The following is an 11,798-nucleotide window of genomic DNA, read 5'->3' as shown; positions in this document are numbered from 1 at the left end:
CTCATTCTGCTTCTACAAAAAATAAGTCCTCACTGTTAGACCTTTGCTATCCTGATGTCCTTAAAACATGGCAACAGTCTACTCCTAAATCGGGGAATTAGAAATAGGTGAACAATAGCTGTAAATCAAAGAGTCAGGGCTGTGGGAAATCCAAGGTGGCCGCTTGGCTTTCCTTGCTCCCTGACAAACCTCATTTTCATTTGATGAGTTAAAGCCTTCCCTGGCTACAGGGTTAATGTCCTCACAATGACAAAAAATTATATTTCACTTAATATTAAGTTCTAGTTTTGCTAATTAAGGCCTGGTTTAGTACGATTCATTTCTGAGATAGTTCCTTGTTGTTATGTTATATTGCTAAAAGGTTTAATTAATTAAGTTATTAGAAAGGACATTCTAAGTTTGTTTCTAAAGCTTATCTCAACGACTAATCTTTGGATAAAGGTCAGAGGCTCCATGATGTACACCAGGAGATTAACACATGGCTATAGTCATTTAACTAAGTCAGATGACCTGGGGTATACTGGGCTATACCTAATGAAAGTTCTTGACTTAAATTCTTGCTTAAAGTGAAGTCGCTCAGTCGTGTCCGACTCTATGACCCCATGGACTGTAGCCTACCAGGCTTCTCCGTCCATGGGATTTTCCAGGCAAGAATACTGGAGTGGGTTGCCATTTCCTTCTCCAAAATTCTTGCTTATGACCTTACTAATACCTGCTAGCTATATTATTTTCTGTGTCACTTGTTTCAGAACTGTTTCTTATGTTACTAAATGTGTGCCTGAGCCTGTGATAAAATGCTGATATGCAGTTTCATATGAGATCAATGATTGTAATAATGTAACTCTAGAATTGGGAAGAAGCAACAAGAGGGAATACTTTCCTGGACCAAGAGGCTAGTAAGACAGGTATGGTCCAGAGACTTTTGCTACTCTCAAGGTCTGGTCCAATAACAGCACACTGAGTGGCCTCTCAATGGGATCTTCCCAAGACCTGGGAATGAGCCTTCCCAGCACCGTGGGACACAATGGCCATGAAATGCCCCCCAAACATGGTCAAATATGTGACTATGAAGGGATCCTGCTGACTGGAAATTGGTGCTTGCCAGCTATCTCTACAAAGATTACATCATGACCATTGCAAGCTGTTGACCTTCAACACCCCTTGAAAGAAATTCAGGGTGGAGATCAGAAATAAGGCACTCTGTGCTCTGGGAAAAACCCAAAAGAACTGGCCTTCAGAGGGTCAGATGCTTTCAGGTAAAGGTTTTTATGAGCCCAAATTCTTGCATCTTCTCTTACCTGGAAAAACACTAATGTCACAAACCAAAGTCTAGTCCTGGTTCTCCTGGCTAGCTCCTCAGAATCTTTTCTACTTCTATTAGTCTTTAGGCCATATATCTTTAAATTTCTCATTAAGCTGATTTCTTCTAGAAAACAAAAAATCTCCGAGTGATAGTTTGACAAGAATATTCCCGACCAACACCTAGACAATGCTGAAACAAGCCACTTTATTATTCCATGGACTCTCATCTCCCTCCATAAATGCACCCTGACAGAGAGCAGGCAAAGGGAACTGAAACCCAGAGCCCCAGTATGCCCCTACAGCCTGAAGAAACCAGAGTGGTCATCGCCTCTTTTCCTTTGAGACTGGGTTCCCAAATGCTTGAAAAGGAAAATAGGTAGATAGTTAGACGTGAGCAGAGTATCAACAGGGGCCAAAAATTTGGTCCTAAAAGTAAAGAGAGGGAGGAATGTGGTGACCCAAGGACGAATGAGCAGATGAAACCAAGGAGGGTCCTGGAATTCAGGAACAGAAAACCAGACCCTTATTGTCCTTCCTTCCCCCACATTGTAACTATTAATGGATTTCAGGTTCTCCTGAGAAGTATAACCTGTCTCCCTCCTACCCAATAGTGAGAAGGTATTTGCCTTACTCTTCCTCCCACACCATATATGTGCCTAGTCCAATCAGCAAGTGACCCGCAAGTCCCCTATCACACTCATTGTACCCTGGGTATAAAAGTGAGCTAAGGACCCCTTTTCAACATCCCTTCTCTCTTGGGCTGGCCAGCTGTTCTAACAGCCTCTTCCACTCTAATAAACTTTATTTCCCTCTCATTCTGTCTCATGTCTGGAAATCCTTTTCCAACCCGCACACAGACCATGACATAGATGATATAGATGTAGAATAGACTTATTAATAGATGGTATAGATATAGTGCAACTGAGTAGGATTCTAGGGGGCTTTTTCAGACAAGCCTTCCTCGATGCCGTATGCTTCTCTCTAAAGTACCTAGATTTGATGCACATTTCCCGAGTTGTTTTGCAGATGTGAAAATCCCTCCACAGATTCAGTGCAGTTCAGTTCAGTCGCTCAGTCGTGTCTGACTCTTTGTGACTCCATGAATCACAGCACGCCAGGCCTCCCTGTCTATCACCGACTCCCGGAGTTGACTCAAACTCATGCCTGTTGAGTCGGTGATGCCATCCGGCCATCTCATCTTCTGTCGTCCCCTTCTCTTCCTGCCCCCAATCCCTCCCAGGATCAGGGTCTTTTCCAATGAGTCAACTCTTCGCATGAGGTGGCCAAAGTATTGGAGTTTCAGCTTCAGCATCAGTCCTTCCAATGAACACCCAGGACTGATTTCCTTTAGGATGGACTGGTTCAATCTCCTTACAGTCCAAGGGACTCTCAAGAGTCTTCTCCAGCACCACAGTTCAAAAGCAATTTTTCAGCGCTCAGCTTTCTTCACAGTCCAATTCTCACATCCATACATGACCACTGGTAAAATCATAGCCTTGACTAGATGGACCTTTGTTGGCAAAGTAATGTCTCTGCTTTTTAATATGCTATCTAGGTTGGTCATAACTTTCCTTCTAAGGAGTAAACATCTTTTAATTTCATGGCTCCACAGAATAGAAGACACTAATTACTTGACAACTAAAAGCACACAGCCTCAGGCCTCCTGGAGCCTAAGGACTGATAATGTGACACCACCCTGTTCCCTCCCCAAATCAGAGAATTGTATACCAGCTCACCCCTCCCCCCTCACCTGGCTTTTAAAAGTGCTTTGCTAAACTCTTAAGGGAGTTTGGGCTTTTAGGGTGTGAGCCACCTGTCTCCTTGCATAGCCCTGCAATAAACCTTTCTCTGCTTCAAACTCTGATGTTTCAGTTTGTTTGACCCCAGTGTGCATGCACAGGAATGTGTGCTAACAGTAGAATAAGTGTAGTTGATATAGATATAGAATAGATGGAAATAATAGAGACATAGAATAGATGTAGTTCATATAGATGTAGATGTAGAATAGATGGAGATGATACAGATATAGAATCTGTGAAGAGCACCCTGGGGTGACAGTGGGGATGATACTGGGCTGGTGGAGGGACCAGATCCAGGGCTGGCTTACAAGCAGTGGCAGTGACACCAACGAACCCAAGGTGGGGGCCCGCACCATCATTGTGAGGCCGGCCATTTCCTCCGACCTCAGCAGCCAAGAACACATGCCTCCCGCCAGCCCTGAAGTGTCCATGCTTATTCCTGACTGGCTTTGGGATACCATTCAGCAGCAGGAGAACCAGGAGTCAAGGAGAAGACCAGAGAGCCTGCCACTCCCTCACCCTGCCCGGAGGCGAGGACCGTCACCCCCAGCTCAGCCCCCTCCACTCACGACACCCATGATGACAGCAGCGCCCGAGCCACCGATCACGCCGGTGACCGCCACGACACGTGCAGCACCACGGCCGTGGGGGACCACGCTGAGGCAAGCGCTGCGCTCACGGGCAGGACCGGGCCCCCCGGCCCAGCCGCCGCCGCCGCCACCTACCACAAGTAGGTGTCCCTGTCGCACGTGTAGGAGGAGGCGGACAAGGGACCAGGAGCCGGGCGGGAGTTGAGGGAGCTAGGTTGTTTTCCGTTGGTAGCTTTGCCAAGGTCACTTCCGTTTTACCTTAATGGTGCTGACGCCCGCTCCTGGGGCAACTTGGAGAGGAGGGGAAGGGGCTGTTTCCAGGGGGGCACCTGTCCCAGGACTTCTCAGAGGGGCTCAGCTGACGTCTGCTCTATCTTCCTGCCTTTTTGAGGGGAACCATGTTTTTAATTTATATGTCGTTTTCTTAATTTTTAACTTTGTTGCATTTTGGCAACAAAACTTACCTTTGCTTTGGGGGGGCAGTTACAATCCTGAGGTTGGCATTATAATGAAGGTCCACTTGGTTCAGGGTTCTGTGAACTGTGTGGTCTCAATTGGGAAAATGTATTTCCTATACTTGTGTCTTTAAAAATAATGTGAACAGTGAAAGTTTAGGTTGCTGTGAGCGGGAAGTTTCTCGTGGGCTTCTCCAGCTTACTTCTCCTTCCACTGCTTAAAGTGTCCCAGATGCTTTAAGATGAGCTGCTTGGCCCTTTCCCTAACTTTGGGGACACCCTAAGTCATACTGAGGAGGGGGAGCATAATGGGTTTACACCTCCAGAAAGTGACAAGGTTAGGAAATGTTGAGAGTTTCTGTGTGCGTCCTAGCTTTGTTTAGCAAGCTTGAGTTTCTTTTCTGTAGTCCTTGTAATCATTCTCATTCTTAACAGTGCCAGCTTTGCTTGAATGACTTAGAGGTAGCATTGTAAGTGTCCAGAATAAATGTTTGGAATAGTGCTAACCTAAGGGATGGCGATTGGTTGAACTTCAATTCCAGACTGTTAAGATGGCAGCTTTGTGCTGGAGGAGTGGGTGGTTCTTAATAGACTCTAGTGATCTTACTTAAAAAAAAACCAACAAAAAACTTGTGTTATATTTTGGTAAAAATGAGCCCACTTCCTTCTTCTGAAAGTACTTAGTGATAGAGCTGAAGGGGTCTCCTTTTTACATTTAAGGACTAAACTGGATATACCTCCTGTAATTAAGTAAATTTCCAACACTTCTCTTATCTGCTCCTCCCCCATCCCACCTCCTTTATCATGTTAAACAGTCCTTTTGCTTTTCTTATTCCTCCTCTCCTGGAGAGCTGTGATTAGAAACCACACCCATCCTTGAATGAGGGGCTTGAAAGGGAGGCTGGCTACCTGTGAACAAACATTGGCAGCAATGAGGGAAAATGACTGTCCCTGGACATTGGACTAGATTACAGCCAGATATTTCAAAAGCAGCGAGACACTGCTCTCTGCAGCCTCTGACAACAAATGAGACCCATAACACACTTGCTTAAGCTTTTGAAACGTGAATCAGTGTAGCAAAAGGAAAGCCGTTTTCCCCACCCCACCTCAATATATTTTTCTTTTCCTCCTCTTCTGAGAAAGCTTGTATATTGGTGAGCACACCCTCACAAACTTTACTGTTAGAGAATTCTGTTTGCTTTTCTAATCTGTTGAACCATTCCCTCATTCTTATATGAAAGCCTGCGTATTGTTGAATACACACGTACACACACTACACACACACACTTTACTATTAAAAATGCTGTTTGCTTTTCTAATCTGTTTAACCATTCATTCAAGAAGAGTGTGAGGCTATAGTTGGGGAAGGGAGTGACAGTGCATTTTCCAGTAAAATACTGGGGACTAGATTTAAGAAGCTAAAATGGCAAATGCAATTAAAATTTGGGAAGGCCTCTCTAGAAAAATGACAAGTATAACGATTTGCACTTCATTTATACCAAAGTTGGAAAAGTAAGATTTAAGCCCAGGGCAGCTTTTACTTTATGGATATTAAGTAAACAAGTGTGTATTTTCCACAATGGATTTAAGCACTATGCTGATGGAAAGAAGCATGATGTTAATAGTCTTCATGAACTTTCAAAGGCTGTTCATGTTTATAAAAATGCACTGCTCTTAAACACTCACCTAAATCAAAATTAAATTTCAGTATATTTGACAAAACCTGGTACACCGAGCTATAGAACTTTCTGCACATCTAATTCGTCTGCTTTTTCTGCAGCTGCTTAGAACCTTGAAATAGATCCCCTGCCTGAGGGCCAGTTCCTCTCCTGTTTTTCAAATGAGGACCTTTTCTGATCACCCTGACCTCTTCCCAGAAAATACATAGATTATTCTGCTGCCTTCAGTCATTGTGTCTAATTTGGGTTGTTCCTTTTCCTTTTTTTTTTTTTTTTTTTTTTTTGTGGAAGAGTGTAAAGATGATGCAGAATTTATCTAAAAGTTGTGAGAGGATGTGGTTGAAGTGATTTAATTCTTACTTTTAAAACAATTATTTTTTTATTTCGGCAACATACCAAACCTAAAAAGAACAACCAATTTACTTTAAAAACAATTTAAGACAGTTAAGAGAAAAGATACTAAGGCAAAGAGCAGTAATAGAGGTAATGCACTGGAGGTTTTTTGGTTCATCCCAGTTGTTAGCGTTGCCTGTTTTCAGTCTCTCTCTCACCCCTGCTCTCCCTTCCCTCAAAGATTAAGCCCACTGCTTCCTGAAGTCTTGCATCAGCCACCCCTCCCCCTACCCAGGCAGAGAAACCCATCTATTTATGCTCACCCCCTGTTTCCATCTCATACTCAATTCTCTCCTGATTTTTATTTTCATTAGGCAGACCATCCATACTCATGAAAGCAATTATAAAATGAAAGGATGTGAGGTAGTTTAGCAACTTCTTTACAGCTAGCTCTGATTTTAGTGAGGATTTAAGGCCCAGTTTAGTCTCATACACAGCTTTTGGGCTGTCCCTTTCGTGGTTCAATTTTAAGCAATGTCTCTCAGCATAGATAGGAGGGTGAAGATTTAGAAGGAACTAATATGCGACCTATCAGTGAATCAGCTGACAAGAGCCTTAGGAAGTCTTTTTACTATGTATTATTAACCTCACATTCTGAAGCTGTCTAAATTGACTGGAAGAAAGTTCTCTTGGTGCCTTATTGGTTTATCCTTGCAAACCTTTGTCATACTTTCTTGCCGTCGCTTCCAACGACGGGCCCATGTGTGTGTTGTGTGTCACTGTGCGCATGTACAGGCTTAAATAATGTGCCAGCAGCCCTGTTTCCAAGTTGGTATTCATTAGGCCCTTTCCTCCTGGGCTAGGGCTGCACTAATCCTGACACCGGCTGCCAGGAGAAAACCTCATGGATCCCGCACCGAACCTTAGTAACAGCATCCGTGACCCGCAGTCTCAAGTACAGAATGGGAACCCCAGAGCTAGGAGACGTAGTTGTATATTTTAATGAACTGCCACCCCTGCTAAAGAGGCTTCTTTCACTTTTGTGCTCTACAGAAAGACCAAGGCGGGTAGGAGGGACAAAGCTTTGAATCACTGCTTTCTAACACTGAATGGGGCCAACAGGACAGAGAACATCACAAATCTAGGCAGGTGTGAGGTACAGTGGCTGAGAATTGCCTGCTCCCTCAGCGTGCCCTTTCTTGCCTCCAAAGTCCAATCAAGTGATCCTGGGAAAGAAATCTGCCTGGGTTGAGGAGGGTGGTTCTGAAAGAAAAAGCTACCAGGACATGAAAGCAGGGTGAAGGGTAGGCAGGATGAAAGTAACTAAGTAACCCGACTCAGAACTCTCAAAAGCTTCTAGCAGCTTGATGACAATTACAGGATTTATTTCAGCCAGGATAATGTCTGTGGTACATCATTTGAAGACAATATTACTTCATGTTGTTAAAAACTGTATGCATAGTATGTATGTGTTGTGGGTGTATATAAATAATTTTTATATATGGGAGATTTAGTGACTTTTGATACGGGTTTGGTGCAGGTGAATTTACTACTGAGCCAAATGAGGCACATACCGAGTCAGTAGTTTGAGCCCAGGGCATTCACTACTTTTTCTGATTTCCACATATGTGTATTGCCTGTCCCATGAGGTATTGTCGATGTCATGTCAAATCCAGAACTCATAAAGCAATGCCAGTGGTATTTTATTTGTAGACAATCAACTCAAATCTATAAATTATTACTGGCAGATGATTATAATATTGAATCTCTTAACACTAACAAAAGGAAATCCAGAGCATCTTGATAAAAAGTTTTTTGTTTTGTTCCTGGAAGTCAGTAGAACAGCAGTTGCATGTGGTTATGTTAGTTTCAAGGTACTTAATTTGCTGACACTATTTCAGATAAAAAATCTGTATGTATTATATTTGTGGGAAGCTAAAATAATGGTTTGAGATTTTTATCAAATATGGAGAGTAGCTATTTATGAAAAACAAAGAAATGTCTGTTTTTGTTTCTTTGTTCCCAATATAGATAAATTTTAAAGTGCATTAAAGCAATGGTAAAGTAAGTAAAAAGATGCTACACAAGTATTTTTCTCCTCATGCTTTTTACAAAGAGACACACTGCTTTCTAAGGGATTCCCTGGAGTAGGAAATGGCAAACCACTCCAGTATTCCTGCCTGAAAAATTCCAAGGACAGAGGAGCCTGGTGGGCTACAGTTCACGGCATCTCACAGAGTTGGACATGAATGAGCATGTGCTGGCTGAAGGCGCTATGTGGATTCTAACTTAATTATCAGATTTTTCAGATATGAGTGGCAACCTTTTTGTTGATAATGAAATTAAGCAAACTCCAATCACAGAAGCAGAACTAATGAAAACATGTTTTACTTGAATATACTTCTTAGGTTTCTCCTGCCAATCCTGTGATTGTTTTATGATTCACTGGAAGAAGGGAAATACACAAGAGCAGAGGCACTGCCTGACATTGTGTTGTTTTGTCAGCTCTGTCTAGACTGCTGAAGCAATTTGGATGGAAGCGGTGCTGTTCTGTGTGTCTGCTTGGCAGTCATGAACTCCCCAAACTTGATCATTCAATTTACAACTTGGTATGAAGGCCTCCCAGGTGGCTGAGACGGTAAATTATGTGCCTGCAATGCTGGAGACCTGGGTTCTATCCCTGGGTCTGGAAGATCCCCTGGAGAAGGAAATGGCAACCTACTCCAGTATTCTTGCCTGGAGAATTCCATGGACAGAGGAGCCTGGTGGGCTATAGTCCATGGGGTCACAAAGAGTTGGACATGACTGAGCAACTAACACCTTCACTTTCATTAAGGTCTAAACACCAGTCAAGGAGCCCAGATAAGGAGATATATATTCTCCCTCTATATTTGTGGAGTACTGGTTCCAGGAATTTTCCCTCCTGCAAATACCAAAATCCACAGATGCTCAAGTCCTTTATGTAAAATGGTGCAATATTTCCATATAACCTACACACAGTCCTTCCGTCTTCCCCCTGCATCCTCCCATATACTTTAAATCATGTCTAGATTACTTCTAATGTCTAATACAAATCCTCAGTAAGGAGTTGTTTTAAGTATAATGCAAATGGTTGGTAGTATGCAGCAAATTAAAGTTTTGTTTTTCGGAACTTTCTTAAATTTTTTCCCCAAGTATTTCCAACCCATGGTGATTGAATCCACTGATCAGAATCTGTGGGTACAGAGGACCTATTGTAAGTTGATTTAAAGTTGCCACTTCCCTGACAATATGGACAGATGCTTAGCAAACCTGAGAGAATGTAGTGTCAAAGTAAGATGAGCATTGTTAGACTGGTACACATTAGGGCATTTGAGAGAATAGAAAATACAGCAGCTGAGCTGGATCCTGGTAGAAGAGCCACTGTGCCTTCCCCATACAGGTCTCCATAGTTGACACATCTTCCTGATGCTTTCTAAGACATTGCTTATTCCCCACCAGTAGAAAAGGGGCCTGTTAGACTTGGGTGGCTAGAGAAGTAGGTCATAATGCATTTTTAGTGGCTTAGTTGCACAGCTCTTTAATTGGTCACATCCAGCAGAAGGAGAGGCAGTATAAGCGTTCTATGCATAGATTTGGGAGCTAGACTGACGAGGGACTCAGATTCCAGCTCCATCAATCATGGGCTGCTTGATCCTAGACAGATGGCTTAACCTTTTAGTACTCTCATCTTAGCACTTTCTCATCTGTGAAAGGGCGATAATGATAGTATTTATATTTTAGAGTTGAGAGGACCTGAAGGATTAAACCAGGTTAAGGTAAGTATCAATAAAATGAGGAGGAAGCAGCCATTCAGGCATGGGATGGGAGAGAATTGAAAGACTAGTTTTCAAGTTTGTGTCTGTGTAAGAATCATTGGGGGTTCCTATTAGAAATGTAGATTTCCTGGCTTCGCTCCAGGAACTGAGATTCGTTTAGTCTAGGGCCCAGGAAGTGGTTCTTTTTGTTTTGTTTGCTTGTTTAAACTTTTAGAATTATTTTAGGTTTACACAGAAGTTGCAAAAATATATACATCTTGCCCTAATATTAACATATTATCATAGCACTTTTGTTAAACTGAAGTCAAGATTATCATATTACTATTAACTCCAGACTTCATTTGGATCTCACCAGACTTTCTACTAATGTTTCTTTATCTGTTCCAGGATTCCCCTCATTTCTTACAAGTTTTCAGCCCATGAGAGGCAAGATGGTCTAGAGACCACATCTTGTGAAATACTGGGACATGTAAAGGACCAAGCAAGGTCAAACTGCCCTATCCTCATGTTGGGAAGATGAATGCAATTTTGAAGCAGAAGGGAATAAACTGGTGAGGTTCTGGAGGGGATGGGGGTGGATATAGCAGTTTGATTTTAAGCCTTGGGATGGAATTGCCTCCGTTGGATGAGAGGGGTTACCTTAAGAGTGAGGCATCTGTTCCTAACGCCAGGTGAAACAAGTTGTGGAGTCTGCACGTGGGGTTGCTGCTTAGCCTGAGGTGATACGTCTAGAATTGTGGGCAGGTCAGGGGACTGAGTGCAGCAGATGGGGAACAAGCACCTTGAGGAGGGCCCAAGCAGTTGATTAAAGGGGATCACAGGGACCAGTTAGCCTGTGAGCCATATAAATCCTGTACTTCCTGGAACCTGCTAAGGCTTTGGAAGTGGATCACAGTAGTAACCAGCATCAAGCACTGCCACATTTGGCACTAGCAGAAAATCAGAGGGTGAAGCTGAGATGATCCTGAGAGAGGCCAGTGGGAGGTGACCGAACACTCAACCTTTGCCCTTGGAAGGGTCAGTTCCCACAGGGAACTGTGGGAATACAGGGCCACCGTCTGGGGAGCCAGAAGTAAAGGTTGGAAATGAGAATGCTAGGATGAAGGAATAGATGTTTTAAGAAAAAGTCAGAACAATCTGAGTAGATATGGACACATTCTTGAGTACCTTAGGTTCTGAGGCTGTCGCTGAATTTTTCTAATATTCAAATTACTAGCTCCCTTCACATTTACCTGGGCCTTTTTTTTTTTTTTTTTTTTATGAAGATTACTTTCCTGTATCCATTTTATGCTTCTAACTTAGCAGTTTATCTTGCACCAATGTTATTCCTGTATTTTTGAAAAAACAGAAATGACGTGTTGTTTGTTTGGTAATTTCTTTTTTTTTTTTTTTTAATTTTTTTATTAGTTGGAGGCTAATTACTTCACATTTCAGTGGGTTTTGTCATACATTGATATGAATCAGCCATAGATTTACACTTATTCCCCATCCCGATCCCCCCTCCCACCTCCCTCTCCACCCGACTCCTCTGGGTCTTCCCAGTGCACCAGGCCCGAGCACTTGTCTCATGCATCCCACCTGGGCTGGTGATCTGTTTCACCATAGATAGTATACATGCTGTTCTTTTGAAACATCCCACCCTCACATTCTCCCACAGAGTTCAAAAGTCTGTTCTGTATTTCTGTGTCTCTTTTTCTGTTTTGCATACCTGGGCCTTTTTTAAAGAATGTTAACCACTTTTCATTTGACTCTGGATTCCTCTTAATTTCTGTTTCACTTTCCTAGTTCTTTCTGCATCCTAGAGTTCCCTAAACCACAAACTGGTATTCTTAAAATTTGTTTC

Source organism: Cervus elaphus, chromosome 6 (genome assembly GCF_910594005.1).
Source record: "Cervus elaphus chromosome 6, mCerEla1.1, whole genome shotgun sequence".
In the NCBI taxonomy this organism is placed as follows: Eukaryota; Metazoa; Chordata; class Mammalia; order Artiodactyla; family Cervidae; genus Cervus; species Cervus elaphus.
Note: the sequence above shows the minus strand (reverse complement) of the source record.